We start from the raw sequence: 26195 nt of genomic DNA, 5'->3' as shown, positions 1-26195 counted from the left end.
AACGGAACCAACCTGACGTCCTCTGCAGTGCAAAAGTTTTGCGATGACTGGGTATTCGGCTGACTCCATTTACTCCTCGATACCCCCAGGGGAACGGGCAGGCCGAGGCCGCCAACAAACTGATCTTGCATGGCCTCAAGCGTCGCTTGGGTGCCATGAAGTCCGGTTGGGATACCCAGCTCTCCGGTGTCCTAAGGGCCACCTGAACTACACCACGTGGCAGTAGCGTGGAAACTGCCTTCTCCTTAGCCTATGGGATTGAAGCTGTAATACGGGCGGAAGTCTTTGTGGGCAGCATCCGCCGAGCTGTTGCTCCCGAAAATGAGGATACAAACAACGAAGCACTGCATGATAACCTCGCCATCATTGACAAAAAAAGAGAGCAAGCCCACGTGCGAGCTCAAAACTACCAAAATGCCATAGCCCGCTTCTACAACATCAAGGTCCGACCTCAAAGTTTTGTTGTCGGAGATCGAGTACTCCGCAAAGTGTTTGATCACAGGAAGGAGAAGAACGCTGGGAAGATGGGGACAAAGTGGGAAGGCCCCTTCTGAATCACCGAGATCGTTCGCAATTGCGTATATCGCCTCGAAGACGAGAGCAACGGGAAAGCCAAGCTCCAACCCTGGAATGTCATGAATTTAAAGAAATACTTCCAATAAGTATTGACAACAATCGAACTATGATCAGGCTTGAGCCCCTTACGGGGTACGTAGGCAGCTCAACTATGCGGGCGCAGCCATCATATCAACCTAGTTTACCTGACTTTAATGTCCCTATTCTATTTCTTGTCTCGCCCCGATAATTTTACGAAGTGTAAAACAAACGTGATATAGTCAAACCACATTGAACACAATGAATCCCTTATTCTTATCGCTGGAAATGGCAAAAAAACAGTACCACCTTGACTTCGAGTATTCTTTTCGGGAGTGCAATGCCCAAACAGGAAGCCAAAAAAAAAAAAGAGGCAACCTCACGCAAGCTCGCGAGGAGCTTCGCTATCAAAACCATCTTTCTTTCATGCGAGCTTTTGCTATCAGGCTATCAAGACCTTTCTTCGCGCGAACTCGAAAAAGAGCTTTGCTATCAATTCATTAAAACTCCTTGTAAACATCAACCTGTTCGTCCGGACATTCGAAATCCCTAAGAACTTCTGAGTAACTTCACGAGAAAATGCTCCAGTTTCAACAAATCCTGCATAACGAATGCCTCTCATGCTTAAAGTCACACATGGGTAACACAGACCAAAAGAAAAAGAAAAAAAGTGGGGCTCGAGTCTAAGGACTTAGATGCGATAAGTAACGTCTAGCCAAAAGGTATCAAATTGAAATAAACTGGTTTTTCAGGCAACAAGTTCAAAACCAAGGATTAAAGCCCTCCCGGGCAAACCAAATCGAAGTCCTAAAAGTAAAAAGGGGAATAACGAACAAAAAAAAAACAGGATCAATTGTCTTCCTCCTCTACTCCTCCAGCTAAGTCCACCTTTGTGCTCACATTACTCCCGTGTTCGTTCAACCCCCGCGGGACTCTGGTACCAGCGTCAACCTCCATTGGAGCAACCGAACCCTCTGAGATCTGTGGAAGAGCAAGCTTACCCACGGAAAAGTCCGAGACCACAATGGAGTTGGATCGAACTATAAGGGCCGCTTTTTGAGCCCCGAGAATCTACAGCTCCTCCTTGACCGTAATCTTTCCCTCGGCGATCTGTTTGATCAACAGGAGGTTCGACTCGATTTCTGCAAGGTCGCTCTCAACATCCGTCTTTTCCTTTTTCTTCACCCATTTGCTCTTGATGGAGTCAAGGATGGCATGATAGTCCTGCGACAGTCAGGTTATGGCGTCGTGGACCGCCTGATGAGTGGCTTCGATATGCTGCTTCTCTGCATCCGCGGCTTTGTCCTTCAACCACCTGTTTTCTTTCAGCAGCAGGTCCCGATCCATGGTGGCCTTCAAATGAGCGGCCTTGGACGATGCTAGCTCATCTTCGAACCAAGCAAGGTTTTCCTGCGCAGACTTCAAGGAGGGTGACGCCAGCTCGAGAAGCGTCACCCTTTCAGTGGCGGCCATTTCCCTCTCCTGCGCAGCCTTCAGCGCTGACGTCAGTTCATGCACCACCTTGGTCGTGCTCTCCAGCTCCGTAGCCTGCGGGATGTCCTTCAACCTTCACTCATAAAGAACCACCAGTTTGTTGTCAGCAGCGACGGCCTGCGGGTAACACACACATAAGGAGGGTTGTTTGCTCAAAATAAAATTTGTATCCGGAAATGGTAACGGAAACTTACCGATGCATGCGCTGCCATCGCCTCGATGTAAGCTTCTCGTTCAGGGAGGTCTGATAACATCATTATTTTACTCATATTAGCCATAGTTTTCATATGCATCTAGGAAGAGTTTGATGAGATTTCAAGTATAAAATGTCTATTATCAAGTATTTCAGGTTTCAATAAGGTTTTACAGGTTTTATAGCAATTTGGACCAAAAGACAAGGAAAATACGTTTTAGGAAAATTACGGAGCTTTACAGTACGGACAAGTTTTGAATAGCTTCTAAAACTCTAAATATATCAAGCTTGGTTTCTATGGAAAGCTAGAAGATTCATCGTTCTCCTAGAAGTGGAATCAAGTCAATCCATCCAGCCATCCGAAAGTTATACATATTTTACCGAGATGTGTTATAAACCGACGTAAGAAGAACGGACCTACGAATGGGCTTTCATTCAAGGCCTGACCAGCGACCACCACTGCGGCCCAGTCCAAGCCTCCTCCACGGTCCAGAAGTCTCTTTTGCCGCCCCTTGTCCTGCACTTAAGAAGAGAAGACGTTTCTACCCTTACAAAACCCTAACCCTAAACAAAACCCTATAAATATTCTTAAGACCTAGGGTTTTGAGGTGTGCTTCCTTTGTGCCTCTAAGTTCTTCATCCACGCCACCAGCAGCCGACCTAGAGACGACCAGAGACTCCTCTACCACCGTCAAAGCTCGTCCTCTCTCACCTCCTCTTAGAAGCCATCGCCGAAGACACCAAATCTCTACTCTTCCTTATTTCTTTCATACTTACATTGCTTTTGGGATCAAGTTACTTTTGTGACAAATAGAGAAGTTTCCTTTGAACCCCTTTTGTTTATTGATTCGTTTTTGATGCTGGTCTATATAATATCAATGTCGTTTTTTTGCATCATGAGCGAGTAGTTTACTTTGTTGGGTTTTATGGGGTGATTCAAGGGGAGTTCATGGTTTGCTTCAATTAGTTTGTTAGATCTTATTTTCGGTTTTATATTAGAGTTCTTTTGGGAAATCTTTATCTTAATGCTTATGCTTGGATTGATCACCAAGTACTGATCTAGAGAACGGGAGCGCTAACCGTGTTATCCTACTTCTCCGAACTAGTGTTATACCGAAACCTTGCTCGTAACCTGCGTAAGTTGAGTTGCGAATTTTGGTGAATGTATCGAACTTGTTTAACTAGCTGGTTGACATGCGTCGTTGCCTGCGAAAGTTGAGTAACGGAGTGTGAAAACTTTAGACTTTCATTCTATGAGAATAGCTTGTTAGTTCATTAGTGTTTCGTAGTTGAGAACCTAGACCGAAAATTAGTATTTACTTGTTAGATCTTACACTTCATATTACTTAGAACCACGAGGACCCTAAGATGACTCCCAAAACACCCAACGCCTTAGTCTTATAGTTTTAAACCGCTTTTATTTACTTTTATTTTCTTGCAATAGTTATTAGGAAAACCAAAACTCCAATCTCTTCTTTAGTCTTAGCCATAGTTCTTTCTCTTATAATTCAATTTGTGTTTGCTATTACTCTCTGTGGGATCGATCCTAAAATATTACAATTGATTAACTGTGCACTTTTAGTCGTCGTGTAGTCTTTTCAGGTAAAAGATTTGAAGTGAAATTCTACACACATCAAAGCTTTTTGGCGCCGTTGCCGGGGAGTACCTAGCTGCCCATTGAATTTGATAAGAACTTTCATCTAAGATACTTTGAATTTTTCAATTTTAGTTTTAATTTTCTTGTTTTTTGATAACCTCTATTTTCCCATTTAGTTTCTGTTTTTGGATTTTATAGTGCATGACTAGGAGTCAACCCTCCGGAACCGTATCTCCAATTCAAGACATTGATCGACTAGAACGTGAAATTAGGAAACTTCGAAGACAACAACTCATGGCCGAAGAAAGGAACCAAAACCAAGGTCTCCTTAACTTCGACTAACCGCTGATACCTCCTGCCCTCAATGAGCAAGGAGAACCGATTCTTGCACAAGGTGGTAACCCCAACCTTGTAGCCGCTGATCCGCAACTCGACCCTGAAGTTGACCGAGACAACCTACAAGCTCCTCGCGATGCTAATCCTTTAGGCGTGGGAGACAACCTCGATGTTCCTCCTCACCAGCCTGCTCTCGTCGTTAATCCACCACTACCTCAAGCTGGTGGAAGACAACCTGCTTATCTGCACCCGCTAAGACGTGCCGCACCTAACCGTACCATAGCCGATTATGATGCTCCTAACCAATTCGTTCAAGACTGCGCTGCTATCCGTATTACTCATCCTCCAAGACGTGATTACGAGATTAAACCTCAAATTATTGGTTTGGTGAAACAAAATCAGTTCCATGGCCTTACTACCGAACATCCGATGGACCACATTGATTTTTTTTGAAGAAATCTGCTCTACAACAAGAACCAATGGAATTCCCGAAGATTACTTGAAATGTAAGCTTTTTACTTTCTCTCTAGCCGACAAGGCTCATAGATGGTTAAAGTCTCTACCTCCTGGATCTATTACTAGCTGGGAAGGATGCAAGTCAGCCTTTCTTAGCCACTTCTACACCAAGTCGAGATCCAACTCTCTTCGCAACAAGCTGCAAAGTTTTCAACAAGGACCGGTCAAAAAATTTTATGAAGCATGGGACCGTTTCAAGGACTATGAACGTGACTGCCCCATCATGGTTTTGCTCAAGGTAACCTCTTAAGTACTTTCTATAGAGGATTACAGCCTAAGTATCAACTTTCACTCGACACGGCCAGCAATGGAGATTTCACTACGAAGACCGTCCAAGAAGGACGAGCTCTCATCGACAACCTTGCCGCAAGTAGTAGCAACACTTGCACCAATTTTGATAGAACCATCCGTTTTAGCAATTCCGACGCTAAGGAGATTGCTGACCTCAAGAACATGATGAACCAAGTTCTAAGGAACTAACAACGCGGAGTAAACTCTTGTGAGATTATTAACAATGGAAACATGGAGCCTTTCCAAGAAGATTCTTATGACCAAGAAGAAGAAGTCTACTATGTTGGTGCTCAAGGATACTACCAAAACCGAGGGTACAACAACAACTTCAACAACAACTTTAGAAATACTTCTAACCTTTCTTATAGGAACACAAATGTCGAGAATCCCCAAGATCAGAACTATCCTCAGCAAGCTAACCGCTTTCAAGGAAACAACTTCGGTGGAAACAACAACAACAACTTCCAGCCTAGACCTCAATTCAACAACAACAAGCCGCCTTTCCAATCCGGAACTGCCCAGGTGCCTACATCTCAAGCCGATGCCAACGTCGACATTAGGATGCAAGAACTCCTTGTTGCTTTTCAAAAGCAATCAAGAGATATCAACTCAAGGATGGACAACATCTATACCAAACTGAATGGGAAGTTTGAAAGCATTTCTATTCATGTTAAGAAGCTTGAAACCCAAGTTGCTCAAACCGCTAATGCCGTTCCACGCCAAGTTGGTGTACTTCCAAAAAAACCCGAAGAGAATCCTAAAGGATATTGCAATGCTATCTCAGCCGTACCAGCCCTCACTTGCCGTGAAGCCAAACCTACGGTACCACTTTTTGACTCTTATGAAGATGTTATTCGTATGACATGTCCATTTGATGAAGAAACTGCAAGCCACTACCCCTTAAGGAGACTACCTAAAACTGAAGACCCTGGACGCTTTGTTTGCTCATGCTCCATAACAGGCATTGAGTTCTCTAACTCTCTTTGTGATTCTGGTCAAGAAGTGTACCTGATACACTAGGATTATGAGATATATCGCCATCCAACCTCAGTTTAGTCTTTGGAGACTCATCACAAAAGGTTCCCGACGGATTTGTTCAAGACCTACAACTTGTAGTAGGAGATTGCATAGTCCCTACCAATTTTCACATCCTAGATATGGAAGACAAGACCGAGAGACCATTGATTTTAGGAAGACCATTCCTAGCTACTGTTGGAGCTATCATCGACCACAATTCAAAGAGGAAAACCTTTGCTAACATCAACAAGAAGAAGTCATATCCGACTATCTCCAAGCCAAAGCCATGGCCGACCAACTCATTACATGAAGAGCCGATGGATCCTAACATAGACAAGATGAAGCAATTCAACCATTCTGCATCCACAAGTACCAACAACCTGCTACCTAAGCCACCTAAACCGCCTAAGCCACCACAAATTTCCAAGATCAAGATCATAGTTCCTCCTGAGCTAAGCAATGAGAGCAAGGAACAGATCCAAGAGATGATAAGGCATACTAAAGAAGTTCTTCTTCCTGCTAAAGTTTTTGAAACTTCTGCAAAAGGACAACTTGTTATTGAAACTAGAGCAGACTATCAAGATATCAAAGGAGCCGAAGGAGCATTGATTCCGAAGCTGACATTTCTCAAGCCTAACTTGGCCGCTAACGTCGAGCCAACGATGTTAAACAAGTGCGCTTCTTGGGAGGCAACCCATGTCTAGTAAGTTTTTATTTTTAGGATTTATTTTCTTTTACTTTTAATATTTTTGCATTTTAGTTTCAGGTTTTCAAAAAAAAAAAAAAACAAAAAAAAATAGAAAACAGAAAAGCCAAAAAAAAAACAGAAGGAAGAAGAAGGACCATGGATTGGCAATTCACACTATGTCTAGTGGCAAGTACCATCTACTGACCGGCCATGTTCAGCGTGACCAAAGCAAGATGAAGGCGATGGATCATCACCATCCTCACGTGATTGATGCCGAGACTCCCCACTAGTTGTACCAACCGTAGCCGATGCCATGTCCTACGTCCCATGTACCGTGTACCATGTCCTACGTACCATGTACCACGCCCCACCGTACCTGCTGCTGTCCGCAACCGCTCATCCGTGTACCGCGCGACAACTCCGAACCACCACCATCCTCACCCATTACCATCACCATTCTTTTACTTAGGTATGTTTTTATTATTTTTGTTTCTCATTATTATTGATGGTTTTAGGTTTTTGTTTCAAGGAGGATGCATTTAGAGATATATCAAACACAATTCGAATGAACTTAGCCTAGTTCAAACTCGATGTCAAGCAACCAAAGGAAGTAGAAACGGTTAGTCACAACATTTTCATTACCATAGCCGACCTCTAGACATCTTTTGGGCAACCATTAAACGTCTAGAGTCGACACAACATCATTCCATCAAGGTGACATTGCTCTTAAACCCTACACTTTTCCTTATGATTTTTAATCCTCAACTCTTTCTTTTTTCCCACCGAGGACGGTGTGATTTAAGTCTGGGGGGAAGGATGTTCCATCCTATACTAATGCTACTTTCTATTTTGTTGACTTGAGACCCTTTTCCACTTTTTACATCAATAATTTTGAAGTTTTTATCGAGTCACATTTTTTTTTATTGAGTCAAAACTAGTAGGGGATTATGATCTTATTCTTACGGTTTATTTGATTTGGATTAACACTCTTATGATTCTTGATTATGCTTGACAACAGAACTCAAGTTTGGAAAGATTGTGAGCCAACTCAACAATCCCCAAAGTCCCTATTTGATGGATATTCAAATGATCTAACGTTGTCTCTAACTTTTATAGGACCTAAACCGGACTTAATTATTAAGCCCTGGGAATTGGTATACATTTGACTAGATCTCTACATTCAAGCCACACAAGACATTGCACTTCTTCAAAAGTATGTTCCCCTCTCTCTTCCCTTCAATACTCTAAAAAAAAAAGAGAGAATAAAAGATAAGATGATTTTGATCAGTTTAGAGAGGTAGGTAAATTACATGTGACCTCATTATTCTACTCTTGAGTTAAATGATCACACAAAGCTTGGAAGCGAGGGGTAGGCAAATTATCGATGACCCCAGTATTCGCCTACACCTTTGATTAAAAAAAAAAAAGGAAAAAAGAAAAAAAAGAAGAAAAGAAGTGAGAAAAGGGAGAGGAAATGAATCATATGAAGAAAGTCTTGACTTGAAGAGAGTCTGCAAGCCATTGATCGATTTTCCCATGGTAAGATTTCACTTTTTATTATTGCTTAATTTATGTAAAGAGATGACAATAGAGATTCTGGAGACTCTAAAGAATTGTGGGATCAAGGAGCGTTGATAACTCTCATGGTGGATTACAAATGGAAGTTCCTAATGTCAAAGCGGAGAAGAAGTGCAAAGACAATATCCCCAAAGATAAGTGAATTCCCATTATTTTCAAAACCTCTTTTCCATGATTTAGTTTGATTATTTGCTTGAGGACAAGCAAAGTCTAAGTCTAGGGGAGTTGATAACATCATTATTTTACTCATATTAGCCATAGTTTTCATATGCATTTAGGAAGAGTTTGATGAGATTTCAAGTATAAAATGTCTATTATCAAGTATTTCAGGTTTCAATAAGGTTTTACAGGTTTTATAGCAATTTGGACCAAAAGACAAGGAAAATACGTTTTAGGAAAATTTCGGATCTTTACAGTACGGACAAGTTTTGAAGCGCTTATAGAACTCTAAATATATCATGCTTGGAATCTATGGAAATCTAGAAGAGTCATCGTTCTCCTAGAAGTGGAATCAAGTCAATCCATCCAGCCATCCGAAAGTTATGCCTATTTTAACGAGATGTGTTATAACCCGATGTAAGAAGAACGGACCTACGAATGGGCTTTCATTCAAGGCCTGACCAGCGACCACCACTGCGGCCCAGTCCAAGCCTCCTCCATGGTCCATAAGCCTCTTTCGCCGCCCCTTGTCCTGCACTTAAGAAGAGAAGACGTTTCTACCCATACAAAACCCTAACCCTAAACAAAACCCTATAAATACTTTTAAGACCTAGGGTTTTGAGGTGTGCTTCCGTTGTGCCTCTAAGTTCTTCATCCACGCCACCAGCAGCCGACCTAGAGACGACCAAAGACTCCTCTACCGCCGTCGAAGCTCGTCCTCTCTCACCTCCTCTTAGAAGCCATCGCCGAAGACACCAAATCTCTACTCTTCCTTATTTCTTTCATACTTACATTGCTTTTGGGATCAAGTTACTTTTGTGACAAATAGAGAAGTTTCCTTTGAACCCCTTTTGTTTATTGATTCGTTTTTGATGCTGGTCTATATAATATCAATGTCGTTTTTTTGCATCATGAGCGAGTAGTTTACTTTGTTGGGTTTTATGGGGTGATTACAGGGGAATTCATGGTTCGCTTCAATTAGGTTGTTAGATCTTATTTTCGGTTTTATATTAGAGTTCTTTTGGGACATCTTCATCTTAATGCTTATGCTTGGATTGATCACCAAGTACTGATCTAGAGAACGGGAGCGCTAACCGCGTTATCATACTTCTCCAAACTAGTGTTATACCGAAACCTTGCTCGTAACCTGCGTAAGTTGAGTTGCAAAGTTTGGTGAATGTATCGAACTTGTTTAACGGAGTTGACATGCGTCGTTGCCTGCGAAAGTTGAGTAACGGAGTGTGAAAACTTTAGACTTTCATTCTATGAGAATAGCTTGTTAGTTCATTAGTGTTTCGTAGTTGAGAACCTAAACCGAAAATTAGTATTTACTTGTTAGATCTTACACTTCATATTGCTTAGAACCATGAAGACCCTAATATGACTCCCAAAAGGCCCAACGCCTTAGTCTTATAGTTTTAAACCGCTTTTATTTACTTTTATTTTCTTGCAATAGTTATTAGGAAACCCAAAACTCCAATCTCTTCTTTAGTCTTAGCCATAGTTCTTTCTCTTATAATTCAATTTGTGTTTGCTATTACTCTCTGTGGGATCGATCCTAAAATACTACAATTGATTAACTGTGCACTTTCAGTCGTCGTGTAGTCTTTTCAGGTAAAAGATTTGAAGTGAAATTCTACACACATCAAGGTTCTTCACCAGCGGAACTTGGCACTTGGCGGTCTTTAGATGCCAGAACAACGTCGCCATCCCAAGGTGGTCTTCGACGGCTGGAGAGTCACGGGAGTGAGCGAATCGCTAGCGAAACGGACGGCTCGTCGACGAGCCGTTCCCCGGATTCAGGGGCTCTCCTGCAGGCGGTTCAGATCGATTAGCCACAGGGCGGCTCCCCCGGCTCTCGCGACCTCTATCCTTGGAGGAATGAGGAACGTCTTCCCGGGCTCTCTTCTGGGAAGGAGGGGGGTTGCTACGGGTCGTTTGCGAGCTAACCAGCATCACTTCTCGGCCCGGTCCGGATGGTCCCGCCGGGGCGGTGGGAAGAACCTAGTTCACTTCCTCGCTTTTCACCCTAGAGGGTTCAGCTTGCACGGCTCACAGAGCGGAAGCCAGTGCGGCATCAACATCCCTGGCACAAACTCGACGAGCTGATTGGGTATGTTCCCTGAGCTCAAGATGGGTCGGCTTCCTGGTCATTTCGCGTAGGGGGTCGAAGTTGAAGAGGATCTTAGCACGCGGGTTTGAACGGGATCGTCTGTCCAAAGCAAAAAATTGGGAACACAGTTAGTTGTGGGAAAGTAACGTCGTAATTCTCATGAAGTGAAGCTGTAAAAAAAACATACAAGATATATATTCTGTTACCTTGACGAGCAGGAGAAAGCTCTGCGCTTTCGCTGCGAGGAAGGACGGCCAAGTCTGGTACATTGAGACCGTCGGGAAGGACAGGAGGAGCCGGTGGAATTATCGGATTAGCAGCTGGGGTTGGAGCGTTTTGACCGATAGGTGCGTTGAGCGCCGTAATAATGCGGGCCCGGGTAAACGAGTCCCAATTAATTTGTCCTCCTTGGAGCCTGTTCGTCAACATCTGGATCGCCGGAGTCAGGGGGTGCTCGCCGGAGTCTGAACGTTAAGAAGTTTAATAGATTTAGTTCGCATGATACAAGCTACTGTTGCACAACAAAATAATGATAAAATGAAAGAAAAGGTTTCTAAGTCCTATGGATATCAAGAGGCCTTCCAATCTGTCATCTTTTTCTTCTCATCTTGGGGTTTAGGGATTCCTTCGGTTACAATTTTCCACAATCCTCTAGACTTAAGTAACACTCTAGTCTTTATTACCCATAGATTGTAAGTGTTCCCATCAAACATTGAAATCACTTGTCCGTTATGCATTTCTACTTCACTATAGATCTGAGTTTCAGATTTACCTGATTCACTTGATTTTTCCTTTTTCACTTGTTGTGCCCAACTGACCAGCTTGTACCTTTGATTTCTTTTGTGCAGATTCTAACTTCCAGGCCACCAAGACCTTGGAGCTCTAATACCATGAAGGTTTTTGTAGGTTTAGCCACTCTAGCTTAGAGCATCTCCAATGATACTCTATTTTTGCCTCTATACTTTATTATAGAGTAATTTTTGCTCCAATGATACTCTATTTTCACCTCTATAATAGAAATTGCTATTTTTTTCTCTATTTATAGAGGATCTCTATTTTTTCCTCTATAAATAGAGGTGAACTATTTTATTTGCAAAGTAGTCCTCTTAATATTTAACTTCTTTTATTTATGACCAAAATAAATAAAATAAGTATTTTTAAAAACTAATAATATAAATTTAAGTATAAATATTTATTCTAAAATATTGAGACTACTATTTGCAAAAGATAATTTTATGAAAGTGTTACAAAATTTAAAGTAAAATGGATTAGTTTGCAATTTAAAAAAATAAAAGGTGTTAATTGTAAAATAAAAATAGAATCTATTGGAAATATTCTTTTATAAAGGAAAAAATAAAGAAAACCATTAGAACAAAACTCATCTCTATTATAGAAATACTCTATTATAGAAGAAAAAATTGAGAAAACCATCTTAAACTCTCATACTTCCTTAGTTACAGATTAAACATATTTATACTAGCTAATAATTGTCTCACATTAACCTAATAAACCAATTAGACCCTTTAACACATATGGGTCCTAATTACTTTTATGGCCCAATAGCCTTTCTACTTTTTTCTTCTTCTTCCTCTTACGACAAAACACTTCTTCTTTTCTTCTTCTCTTTTTACGATTCCTCACTTATTATTCTTCCTTCAACTTCTTCTTCTTGCTTTTGACTCTTTGTGAAGGATTAATCAATGATGAGATTCCAACAAAATCAATATAAGATTTTGAGAATCGATCAACATATGTTTCAAGGGAACAGATTCTCTAATATATACCTTCATGGGAGTGACATTGTATGTCGAGACTCCGGTTATAGGAGATAAACCTCTCTTTGAGGTGGAGTGAATTTCCACTGCATCCCATCTGCAACATCAGCATTGAACTGCACTACAATAATCTCCCTGTTTACGGGTCAAACATGGTAAGCTAGCAAGTTCATCATAAAAATCTATAAAGAAGAAGATTATGATTATATCAATGGTGTTAAGAGACGGAGGAATACACACCTTTCAGTGACGGTACCAGATTCTGAGTGCCTAGCAATCTTCTCCTCAAAAGTCTATAGATACAAATACAAGGCCATACAAAACAACTGAGAAAGAGATAATACAACGAACTGAAACCTCAGAGGATAAAGGGAGAAACAAAAATGATATATACCTCTTTGCGTTGAACAGTACCTCCGTAGCAGAGTGGGAATTCAAGCTTCCCCAAAACACTCTCTTGCTTCGAAGATTATGCTCATTGCCTTTAAAAGCTGCATGAGTGTAATAACGAGAGCATAAAACAGTTGTACAACAACAATTAAGAAACCCCATCAGCATGCATTTCTCACAAACTCCATCCCACGAAAAGGATAGAAATAGAACTTCTTTATCTGAGGAATTTAGACAAACAGCTCATGCGTGTATATCAAGGTGAAATTCAGTTACCTCGAAGGCTGCGATGCTCGATGAAGGTTCTCTAAATATGAAGAAATCCGAGTTCCTCTACAAGCCTTCGACCAAGACATGGCCCGAAGATAAATTCTTTTTCAATCGATCTATAAGTTGATATAATCATATGTGAAATTATAAGTTGTATTCAAAATATTAATTTTATTTCATTTGATTTTTTTAACCGGATCTAGAGTTCACACACTCCATCTTGCAATACAATTTTTTTTGTATTTTACATGATAATAAATTAGATTTTAATTTTATGCACTCAATCGCAATGAGTAACATTTATAATTTTCATATCAAGAAAAATGTGCATTATATCAAATTTATATCTTACTTAATATTTTTAAAAAACTAAAAATTCATAAAACATAATTCTAAAAAAAAAGACTGAAAAATAATTTTATCTCATATTTGAAAAAGTAAAAGTATCTTAAATATATTTGTTTCATATTTTGTACTCTCATACGTAATAGTTTTACTACTTGTCCAACTAATTTTAAATAAAACTATACTAACATTATCATAAATTAATTTAAATTCAAAAACGTTATCATGAGAAAATTATTTGTTTATGTAAAGGTGAATATCTACAATCCTTTTTATTTTAGGATTAATAATTGACAATATAATTTATTTAATTACGGTATTATAATAATTAATTGTATAATATTTTTAATTCTTTTTCTTAATTTAAAATTAAAATTAGTGTAATTTTTTATATACATATATGAACTATCTTTTTTTTATATATGACCTATCTTTTTATATTCATTAAATTGTCTAAATTTTTAATTTCTTATAATTTACAAATATGTTAAAACAAAGCTTTTGTTGTAAAACACTTGGAGTGGATTTCCATAACCGGCCCATACATGTCCAAGACCACAAAGGCCCATCGGCCATATTGTCTTTAGTCTAAGTCGGTTTATGTTTAAGCCTTTGCTTTACTACATATATGTAACCTCTAAACGATTGAATCAATAATAAGAGAGAGAATACAACCCTTGTTTCTCTAACTTTCACAAAACGTTATGCACGACTTGTTCTAAAAGTCCAACTGAGAAAAACCTTAAAAACCCTAAACCGCCGCCGCTCATAAACCCCTAGTTCGTCCAAGTTCCAAACCGGATCTAGTTTGTGATTCAAGCCCGGCGATCAGTACATGTTCGTGATCAATCCCTGTTCGTGGCTAGTACCTGTTCGAAGATCAGTTCGTGTTCGTGAGCAAGCTGTGTTCGTGATCGGTCTGTGTGTTCATCTAGTTCGAGTTTGAGGTTCGTGAATCAACTCAAGGTACATCCGAGGTCTTTAGCTCCCGGATCAATTCCAGTCAACCTCCCAACGGTGGAAGGTAAATAAATTCGAACCCATCAGGACACATATATCGAACTTGAAACTTAAATCTACTTGAACCCTTAAATCTACAAGTAAACAATAAACAAACAAGTTCATATGCTTTGAAACCCTATAACCCTAAAACTTTAAAATCGATTGTTGTGAGGTTTAGGGCTGCTTAGATTATTTGCAATTGAACTGAATATACTATGATTAAAATCCGTTTATGTTGATTGTTTGTTTGAGATTTGGTTGCATGAATCCTTAGAACTAAAACCTAAAATTCATAGAGAAAAATATTAATCTGGTTGTTCTAGGTTGTTTTAAAAAAATCTGCAAAGCTTGATTGCATTATGTCTTGCATGCATCCTTGAAATTAAAATCGAAACTTACATAGGGAGAATATTGAATCGATTGTTGTTAAATTATTTCTGTAAAATTCGATTGCATGAACCCTAAAATCCTAATTAGAATCGGATCATTAGAGAAAAGAGAAATTTGTCTTAATCCTGATTAGAAAAGGAAAAGTTAATAAAAGGAAATTATATCTAGTAAAAGGGAAATTTTCTAAAACATTAAAAGTTATGTGTTCATACTAGAATATAATCTATCTAGGATTGTTGCTTGCATGCATATTAAAACCACGAAAATTGAGTGTAATAGCATGGCATGGTTTGGTCTCAAATACCGCATGTCCCTAAGTGATTGGCATGGTTCGGTCTCAAATACTGCATGGCCTAAATTTTTGTTGCATGATTCGGTCTCAAATACCGCATGACATAACTTGGTGCTTGTTTTTCTATTTTATAGATGGCAAAGCTCAACAACCTCTCCTATGCTGCTCTTACTGTTTCTGGAGATAATTACTTGCAATGGGCATTGGACACTAAGATCAACCTGAAATCAAAGGATCTTTGCGAATGCATTGAGGATGATAATAACTGTTCCGAAAAGAACAAGTACAAGGCGATTATGCATATACGCCATCATCTTGCTGAGAGTCTCAAGAACCAGTACCTCACTATTGAAGATCCTCTTGACCTTTGGACAGAGTTGAAAAACAGATATGGACACCAAAAGACGATGCTCCTACCAAAGGCTCAATTTGATTGGAAAAACCTAAGGATCCAGGATTTTAAATCCGTGGAAGAGTATAACTCAGAGCTATTTAAGATAGTCTCAATTTTAAGGTTATGTGGTACTGAGGTTACTGAGAAGGACTTGCTAGAGAATACATTCTCTACCTTTCACTCCAATAACATACTGCTTCAACAATAGTATCGTGAAAAGGGGTTTAAGACATTTGCAAACCTCATCTCTTGTTTGCTGCTTGCTGAGCAGAACAATGAGCTATTGATGATGAATAGTGCATTGAGACCTCCTGGTGCAGCTCCATTACCAGAAGCCCACAAGGTTGACATGACAAAGAAAAATCCTAAAGAGCCTAAAGAGCCAAAAGAGACTAAAGAGTCTAACTATGTCCATAGGGGCAAGTATGGTTGTGGCCGTGGAGGAAGTGGACGTGGTGGTCCTGGTCGTGGGAATTACCAAGGACACAATTTTGGTGGTCAAGGCCGTGGAAACCGATCAGGCTTTGGCCGTGATTGGGGTAGGGCCGCGGGGTGTTTAAACCTCAACATAAGACCAAGTCCACTTGTCATAGATGTGGTATGGAGAACCATTGGGTAAAGACATGCAGAACTCCTAAGCACCTTGTTGATCTCTATCAAGAGAGTTTGAAAAAGGATCCAGAAGCTAACATGGTTCATCTTGATGGTGAAGGTGATTTCGACCATGAGAAGGATGACCTATTGGATTATGAAACTTCTGATTGTTTGAGAGAGGATGATTAAAACTCAAATGTTGTCTTGAATTAATTTTATATTTTATGCATTGCATTCGATTGGATTATTGTTTGGATTATTATTTTTAGTTTAAATTCAATTATTTTATTTTCCTTCATTATATTTTTGCTTGTTTTATTACTTTAAAGTTTAAAACATAAATTCTTGTCTATATTAGAAATGGCTGAGGACAAGAATATACTTGTGGTTGATAGTGGATCAAGCCACACAATTTTGAAGGACAAGAGATATTTTGTTAATCTCATAATGAAAAATGCCAATATTAGTACAATTGCGGGTATAGCAAGCCTTATTTTAGGCTACGGCCAGCCTCACATTTTATTACCTAATGGCACACATCTTGAAATAAGTGATGCTTTATATTCACCCAGCTCAAAGCGAAGTTTATTGAGCTTTAAGGACATTCGTTTGAATGGTTTCCATGTTGAAACAAAGGGTGAAGGAAACAAAGAGTTCCTATACATTACCGAAATCACCCAAGGACATAAGAAGGTCCTAGAGACTATACCTGCACTAGCCACTGGTCTTTACCATGCTAAGATAAATATGATAGAAGCTAATTTGGCAATGAATAAGATGTTCAATGAACAATTCACTTTATGGCATGACCGGCTTGGCCATCCGGGTTCTAACATGATGCGTAAGCTAATAATGAATTCAAATGGGCACACTCTTAAAGAGATAAAAGTTATCCCTAAACATCTCACGTGTGTAGCATGTGCACAAGGAAAACTTATTATAAGGCCATTACCAGTCAAAGTAACTAAGGAGACTTTGAATTTTCTGGAAAGGATACAAGGAGACATATGTGGACCAATACACCCACCTTGTGGGACGTTTAGATATTTCATTGTTCTTATTGATGCATCGACCAGATGGTTGCATGTTTGTTTATTGTCAACTACAAACCTTGCGTTTTCTAGATTGCTGGCCCAGATCATACTATTGCGAGCCCATTTCCAGATTTTCCACTTAAGACTATACGTCTAGACAATGATGGTGAATTTACATCCCAAGCGTTTAATGAATAATGTATGTCCATGGGGGTGAGTGTGGAACATCCTGTGGCACATGTCCATACACAAAATGGATTAGCTGAATCTTTTATTAAACGTATTCAATTGATTGCTCGGCCATTACTTATGAGGTCGAAGCTTCTTGTGTCGGCTTGGGGACACGCAGCATTACATGCAGCTGAGCTTATACGCATCAGGCCATCTAGTGAACATAAATATTCACCATCCCAATTATTAACAGGTCATGAGCCAAACATATCCCATCTAAAAACATTCGGGTTTGCCGTTTATGTACCGATTGCTCCACCACAGAGAACTAAGATGGGACCTCAAAGGAGGATGGGAATATATGTTGGATATGATTCTCCCACCATTATTAAGTATCTTGAGCCAATTACGGGTGATTTATTTAAGGCCAGATACGCGGATTGTCAGTATGCTGAATCCGAATTTCCTATGTTGGGTGGAGAGAATAACAAGCTGGTCAAGGAATTATCATGGAATCAAACATCTTTAAATTGGCAAGATCCTCGGACTCTAGCATGTCAGGCAGAGGTCCAAAATATTATATATTTGCAAAAGCTAGCTATTCAATTGCCAGATTCCTTTGTTGACCCAAAGCGAGTAACAAAATCGTACATACCAGCTTGTAATGCACCAGTACGTATTGATGTTCACAAGGAACACAATAATCAAGTTGCTACAGAGACTAAGGCCCGTTTGAAACGTGGTATGACCATTAGGTTCCAAAGATAAGAACCCTTGGAAATCTACGAAAGGTGCAAAACAAACCGAGGTTAAGGAAATTATAGACATGGCCGCGGCAAATCCTAAGGTACCAAATGAGGTTTGGGACGCTGAACCTCAAGGACCTGAAGGTATTGATAATAATGAGATCTCAATCAATTATATCATGTCTGGAATACAATGGAACCGTAAAGATGTCGACATCGATGAAGTATTTGCTTATAAAGTAGCACTTGAAATAAATGAGGATCATGAACCCACGTCCATATTAGAGTGCACTCAAAGTAAATAATGGATAAAATGGAAAGAAGCCATTGACGTGGAGTTAAGTTCATTAAAGAAAAGGAATGTGTTTGGTCTGATCTTAAGGACACCATTCGATATAAAGCCAGTTGGACATAAATGGGTCTTTGTAAGAAAGAGAAATGAGAATAATGAAATCGTGAGATATAAGGCACGGCTTGTAGCACAAGGATTCTCTCAAAGACCAGGAATAGATTATGAGGAGACATACTCCCCTGTGATGGATGCAACGACTTTTAGATATTTACTAAGTCTGGCTATAAGAGAAAAATTGGATTTCGGTTAATGGATGTTGTAACCGCATATTTATATGGTCCACTGGATAATGAAATTTATATGAGATTACCAGAGGGTATTGAGCTCAATGATAAGAGTGGTTCTCGAGAACAATACTGCATAAGGCTAAACAAATCCCTTTATGGACTGAAACAAAGTGGGCGAATGTGGTAAAACAGACTAAGTGAGTACCTAGCCAAAGAGGGCTATAAGAATGATCCCATCAGTCCATGTATTTTTATAAAGAAGTTTGCAAACAAAGGGTTTGTAATCATAGAAGTATATGTGGATGATTTGAATATCCTAGGAACCTCTAGGGAAATCGCCCAAACAGTTGAATATCTAAAGAAAGAGTTTGAAATGAAAGACCTAGGTAAAACTAAGTTCTGTTTAGGATTGCAGCTTGAGTACATAGATAATGGAATCCTTGTGCATCAAATGGCATATACTGAAAAGGTACTCAAGAGGTTTAATATGGACCAAGCTCACCCATTTCCTAGCCCAATGGTTCTGAGGAGCTGAAACTGACTTTCTTTGTGGTGTATGAATGAATGATGTATGGAATGATGATGTATGGAATGAATAGAAGTCATGGTGTTTCAATTCCCCTTATGCAGTTGCAGTATAAGAGGTGTCAATCCTATCTGAGTGATTGTGAACAATTAAGATGTGCATATGAGTCTAAGTCAAGCCAATTGTAAAGATTGTTTGTCACTAACAATCCTAAAATGAGATATGAAATGCAGAAAGTAAAAACAACTAGAACAGGATACTAAATGCAAACAGAACAAACAACTTGAAGCTATAATGAAACTAGAACAAAGATATAAACTATGCTAATGAACTAATGCAAGACAAGTAATGAACAGGAAACTACGTGAATGCAATGGAAATGAAACAGGAATGAAACAAGACAATTACAAATCAAAAACACAAGTTTTGGGGATGAACTCGAGCAGCACTCGACCGAGTGTAGGTCGAGTGGGTGGTCGAGCTAGACTTAAACGTGAAAACAGAGAGACACAAGAAAAACAGAGCAATGCTAAAACCAATCAAACAACAAGCAAGCAATGATATTTAGACTAAGATTTCAATAAACAAAGAAGGCCTTGAGGAGGGATTCATGGGCTGAGCTAATCATTGTGGTTATCTAACTTGGTCAACAAATCTCAAGCAAACATTGAGCTGATCTCTAGACATACTATTCTAATACATGTTTAATCCACTCTCATGGCAAGAAACAATCAAACCTATGCAATTCTAGACTTGTTCTCACAAAGAAAATAATCTACACAAGCAGGCATTAAGCAATACATCTCAAACCAAACAAGACTCCTAATCTCTTAGCAAGCCTAATGGTAAGCTCTAGATCTAGCCTTATCTATGCTCCTTAGACATTGGTGTGATGCTAAGATGCTTGAAATCAAACCCTACCCTCTCAGATATAGGATCAGCATTAAGATCATCTAGCCTAGAAGAGATCTACAACAATCAAGCTTGACCAAATCAAACAAACCACAAGATCAACCCAGCCTAACCCATCCTCAAGGTCCTAAGCAAACTACTCACAAGAACACATGGTGAAATATGTCAAAAACCCAGAAAATAATGAAACTTGCATCATTAGAAAGATGAAACAGAGATCTACAATATTGATGAAGGAAATAAACTCGAAATCTTAATACTTTGAAAGTTATGAAACAAACAAAATATAAGAAACTAGTCTTTCTCTCTCAAACAAGTACAAGATCTAAAAATAAAATAAAAGTGCAAAAGGAATAATATCTAAAAAAGGTAAAAACTAGGTTTTAGACTCTCTAAAAAGCTGGATTCTTTTTGTGGCTGCAAGTACAAGGGCCTTATATAGGAGGTGAGGTGGAAGCCCTAAAAAATGCAAAAAGTCAAAGTGGTCAACGGCTCGGTCAACTCGACCAGTGCTCGGTCGAGTGGCTGGTCGAGCTGGCTTCTCTCGTGCATTCTCCACTCGGTCGAGTCCTCCTCAGCACACGATCGAGTGGTGGTCGAGTGGTGCGGTCGAGTTAGACTCCGGACCTTGATTCTACAGCCTTGACTCTCTTGTTTTCTCCTCAGGACAGCTTCACTTCTCCTCAGCATTGCTTCTATGCTCCTTAAGCTCCAAAATCACCTGTTTATGCATGAAAAGATGCAAATGCAATGCAACTATACTCTAATGCATGATTAGTCCTAAAGCTACACAATAATGGCCTAAATGGATAGCAAAAGATGAAAAAGTTGTGAATAAACTAAGGGAAAACAAGGTAAAATATATGAACATCAACACCCCCAAACTTAGTCTTTGCTTGCCCTCAAGCAAATAATCAAGACACAAGAAGGTAGGTGAGGTTTGAAAGTAGGATCTCAGCTCCTAAAGCTTGCAAATAGACTATCTAGAATCAATGTCCAAGTTACTAGTACTATGATGCAAGTTGAATGAGCTATACTTAAAGATTTTAGACAAGCATGTCACAACCTTCACTGATTTGAGCCTTAGACATCCACATGCATTCAAATCAACCATTTCCTTTAACATTCATTAATCAAGAACATGAATCAATTCTATGCAATGCTTAAACTCATTTGGCTTGGCAGTAAAAGGTTTAGAGACAATGATGGTCTCTTTTTAGAGTAGGGCTTATCAATATCAAGGTTCTCTCATAAAAAATGGATTGAGCTTTAGAAGAATGCTAAAGTAAGAACACTTAGACACATACAAGAACAAAACCTTGTCTACCCAAAGGCACCCAAAGTGTTTATCCTATCAATCTAAACCCAATTGGTCCTAGTGCTACCCTTTAACTTCTTTTCTTCTTTTTCACCCTTTTCTCTTTTTGGTTTTAAAGTCTTAGGAGAGGTTTCTTATTTGATCTTTCTAGTGGAATGGGGGATTCTTACTTATTTGCTATGGTTCTCTTTTCTTCTTATTCTTAAGACATATAAGCATTTTGCTAGACTTCTCTTTTCTTTCTTTCTTTTCTTTAACTAGAACCATCTTTAAACCACCTTATTCTTCCCATTCTTTCACTAGACTTTAAATTTTCTTAAACACATTCCCCTCCTAAAGACTCTAACCTTTTCTTTCTCTTTTTCCTCTTTTCTTTTCATAATAGCCAAGTCCCAAACCCAACAAGTGAACCACCTAGTCCTATCTAGTTTGAAAAATGCAAACTAGAACTACACAAGGCTTTACTCTTGTCAGTTCAAAGCTAACACTTTCTACCAAGCTCAATCCCAAAAATAGGCCTCACACACACAAGAACAAACATGGCTTGAAAGAAGGTTTGGTTTAGGGGTAGGGGAACTGATTTTTAATGAGGAAATCAGCTACTTGGATCAACAAGAGTGGTAAAAAGGAAGAAGATGATCCAAATATGTATGTGGTATTCATGAGTTTAAAGCATTGCACACATTGATAATTGAAAGTCAATATTAGGTTCTTATAAATAGGAAATGGTTTCAAATCTCAACATGCTTCAATTTAGACCAAATGCAATGTAGGAATTCAAGGCTTGATTCAATCTTATTCTAACCACTCAACTAGCATCAAAGTACTATTAACTTGGGCATTGATCCTAGTCTAGTGAATAAACAAGCTAATAAGGGAATACTCATCATAGATCCCTAATGCAAGTACTATACAATCCTACATGAAACATGCTAAACAAGATCCTAATGTGCAGTGCAAACTACATGAACACTCTTTTTTTATAAAGATTTTTGCAAAAAAATTCAAATTTTTAGGGTTTTTCTATGCCTTAGATGCTATGCAAGTATTAACATGATTATGCTAAAAATTTGAAATAAGAATCACAAAACACAATGTCAAATGCTATCTCAAACCCTCCCCCAAACTTAAATCACACAGTCCCTGTGTGAAAGAAATTTGATTGAGGATTCAAGATGAAAAACAAAAAACAAAACACAATGTCAAATGCAATGATATCTACAAGGAAAGGTGATAGTGGTACCTTAGGGATTGTGGAAGTAGCTGTCCACATCCATCTGCATGCTATCATAGGAGTAGTTGGGGTCTTGTTGGTGACTTGGAGGTGGAGATTGGGGCAGCTCGACGATGGGGATCGACCGGGACTCGGTCGAGTACGTGCTCGAGTGGGGGGGTCGAGCTGGACCACGAGTGTCAAAATGCGGTCCTTGCTGCTGGTAGAACTGCTGGTAGAGTGCTGGATCCATGAAGTACTGGGGTGGGATGGGAGGGTAACCTTGATATCCTGGATAAGCAGCTGGAGATGGGAAACGATAGGGTGATCTGGGCTGGAATTCGACCGAGTGCATTGGGGGTGCTCGGTCGAGTGGGTGCTCGAGTGACCCGGTCGAGTACCTTGAAAAGGGTTGTTCTCGGGTACTTGAGCTCCTCTTCCTCTGATTTGGCTCACACATTGAAGCCCTAGCTGGTTCCACAGGGTTCGCAACTCTAGAAAGTGCTCTAGTTGAGCTACTCCTCCTCAAAGGGCTTGATGGTGTAGGTGAAGAATTCCCACTCTTCAACTCAGCAATCTCCTTCTTTAAGCCCTTGATGGACTTAGCCATGTTGGTCACCTTCTTCTTCAGCTTATCAAACCTCTTCCCATGCCATTTGTTCCATTTTTGCAGAAGGGTTAATCTCTTGGTAGCCTCCCTCACTCCTCTACTATCTCTTGGGTTGAGCTCATAATCCTCAAAGTAAAATTGCTCCTCCCCATCAGCCATCTGCACATCTCCAGCTTCATCAACTCTAAGTTGAACTATCCCATCAAACAAATGCTCCTCAGCTGGCCAAAAGTCAATGCTGGCTCCTTCTTGAATGGTGGTGAGCTCTTGGTTAGGCAAAATCAGTTGTTTTTTCCCAAGTGTTGGAAGTTCAAAGTTGAAAATGTGATTCCCTTGATGCATCTCCTTGGCTAGGATGAGAGTAGAGGTGAGGTAGCTAGAGTCAATCCATCTTGGTGAAACCCTTTCTCCTCTAAGTGGAACCTTAGCAGCTTGAAGGATTGGAGTAATGATGCCTCCAATGGTTAGTGCTCCTCTTGATCCCTTATTCTCCAACTTTCCTACCCAACTTCTCAAGTTAATCATGTGATCAATGAGCACCATTGCTAGGTCAGTCTCCACAGTGCTCCCAAGAATGATGGTGCCATTTCTTGCTTGGAAGATGACTCCATTGAGAGCCAAATCAATCATTTTTAGCTCCCCCTCATTAATATTCCTAGTTTCCTTCCTAGCAAAGAAGGTGTTGGCAAGAGCTTTGTGGAAGTACCTTAGGACTGGGCTCCTTATCCTTGAACTCTTGGAATTGGAGGATGAGTAGTATTTGTTGTCCCCAATGGTTTCCCACACAGCATAGAGCTCATCTCTTGGAATCATCAAACTCCTATTGCTCCCAACCTCAAAACCAAACACATTGGCTATCTTCTTCATTGAGAGTTCATACCTTTTCCCCTTGATTGTGAAATCAATGTGGCCAGCTCCAAACTCAGCATCCTTCCTTGCATATGTATGCAGCTTGACTGTGGCCAGAAACTCACAACTCTCTTCTTTGTAGCCCTCCATGCAAAGCCCCATAAACTTGGTCAGGTTGCTCTTCTCAAAGAGGTACTCCACATCTTCACCAATGGCTAGCTTCTCCATGGTTTCTTTGTGTGGATATCTTGTCCCTAAGAACTCCATTCTCATGAAAGCATCATAGAGTTGCCTCTTTGACAACCCACAGGACTCAGCTTCTCCATCATCTTCTATCTCTTCTTTTTCACTTTCTTCCTCACTCTCATTCTCACTCTCCTCTTGTTCAACCTCAACTGCTGGCCTCTTCCCTTTGGCCTTGTGTCTCCTCATGAACTCATTGAGAGTTGACTCCCTTTCCTCCTCACTCTCAGTCCTCTCAGGATCTTCCTCAACTCTCTCTCCCCTTGGACGCGGCATCTGGCTCGACCGGCTGCTCGAACCACCACACGGTCGAGTGCATGATCGAGTGGGGCGTCGAGTGGTCCTTCCAGCTTGTCCTCTTGATTCAAGGCTAGCATCATGACGTTCCATGGAGGTTGCAGTGGTTTGTTGAGACTTCCTAGTGATTCTTGAAGACATTTTTTTAAATAGAACTGAAGGGAATAGACTCAAAGCTCAAAGTTAATAGGTTAGTGAACCAAAAATTTGAAAGAACTAAGCTTGAGCAAAAGATAAGCTAAGAGAGAGACTTTAAAACTTGAATTCAATGGTTTTGAGCAAATGAGAGAATGTGAGAGGCATAGTTTCGTGCAAGGTCTATATAAAGAAGCTAAGGGGACAAAGAGACAAGGGTGGAGCATCCATACCATTCAAATTTGAAATGGGAATCTTTGACCTGCTTTTTGCTGCCACTCGACCCCACATTCGACTGTACACGGTCGAGCACCTTGACCAAATTTTGAAATTTCAAAATTTTTCTTCTTGTTCCTCCCTCCACTCGATCGTTCTAGTGATTTGAAGATCAAATGGGCCTCAATTCCTTTCCAGCTCGGTCGAGTACCTCTCGTGGGTAGGTCGAGTGGGCTTGCGAGTCTCCTTCTCCAAGTCTAATTCCCTCCTTACCCAACTACATTCTCACCTAAAGGCCTGTCCAACACAAACAAAAAAAGAAAACATATCAAAACTACAAGGAAAATAAACCATATTTACAAAGGATACCTTAGGGACTTCCTCCCTAGTGAGCTTGTTTAAAGTCACTAAGCTTGACTTTGGTGTCCTTTTTAGACTTGGTTTAGATACCAAGGAGGTGATGAAATCCTCCCTGGAACCTCTTGATCACTGTGAAGTTGATCCTTGATCACCTCACCCTTAACACACAAACCATGTTTCTTCTTGATTTTGAGCCTTGGTCTTGCCTTCCTTAAGGACCTCTTGTTCAGCTTAACTTGAAGATCCTCAACCATACTAGTCAACTCTTGAACTGACCTCTTAAGCTTTTCCACAGAATCATCTTGAAAGGAGAGCTTAGCCTTTGGAGTTGCTTCACCACTTGAACCTTCTTGACCTCCTTTGTCCTTGATAGTAAAAGGTTGATCATCAATGGTAGGAAGGTTGGTTGGGTTATGGATGTTGAACTTCATGGCTATATCTTCAGCAATGTTCAAGGTCACAAGACCCTCTTTGACATCAATAACTGCTCCAACTGTGGCTAGGAATGGCCTTCCAAGAATGATTGGATCTTCAGGTTCCTTGTCCATCTCCAACACCACAAAATCAGTGTGAACCCTTGCCTTCCCTATCTTGACTGGGACATTCTCCAACCTTCCAACTATTTCTTTGTTTGACCCATCAGCTAAACATATATGAAGGTTGGTGGACTTGAAATCAGTTCTCCCAAGCTTTTGTGCTATGGAGTATGGCATCACACTTGTTGAAGCTCCCAAGTCACAAAGGCATTGGTTGTAGTGAAGATAGCTAAGTGTGCAAGGCAGATAGAATGGACCTAGATCCTTAAGCTTGATTGGAATGATAACTCCTCCAAGGTCCTCAAGATCCTTCTCATCTTGAGCTTCAGCCTTCTTCTTTGACAAATCAAGCAAAAAGTCTTTGTAGAGAGGATATGGATCATACTGTTCCAAGGCAGGTCCTCTCTCTTCTTCTTGGTAAG

At 40.0% G+C, this 26195-nt stretch overlaps 1 non-coding gene and 1 pseudogene across 1 annotated transcript; one reads left to right on the top strand and one right to left on the bottom strand.

Annotated features, from left to right (window-relative positions):
- Nucleotides 1-4852: 4852 nt before the first annotated feature.
- Nucleotides 4853-4960, bottom strand: LOC147920685 (small nucleolar RNA R71). Its single transcript, XR_015591955.1, has one exon. It is a non-coding gene; the product is annotated as a small nucleolar RNA R71 (small nucleolar RNA).
- A 10214-nt stretch (nt 4961-15174) lies between these two features.
- On the top strand, nt 15175-16217 carry LOC147920684 (uncharacterized; annotated as a pseudogene).
- The last annotated feature ends 9978 nt before the right edge of the window (nt 16218-26195 follow it).

The sequence above is a fragment of the Camelina sativa genome, chromosome 19 (assembly GCF_030686135.1).
Source record: "Camelina sativa cultivar CO46 ecotype springtype chromosome 19, ASM3068613v1".
In the NCBI taxonomy this organism is placed as follows: Eukaryota; Viridiplantae; Streptophyta; class Magnoliopsida; order Brassicales; family Brassicaceae; genus Camelina; species Camelina sativa.
The sequence above is the reverse complement of the archived record's forward strand: the minus strand, read 5'-3'. Positions and strand labels throughout refer to the sequence as shown.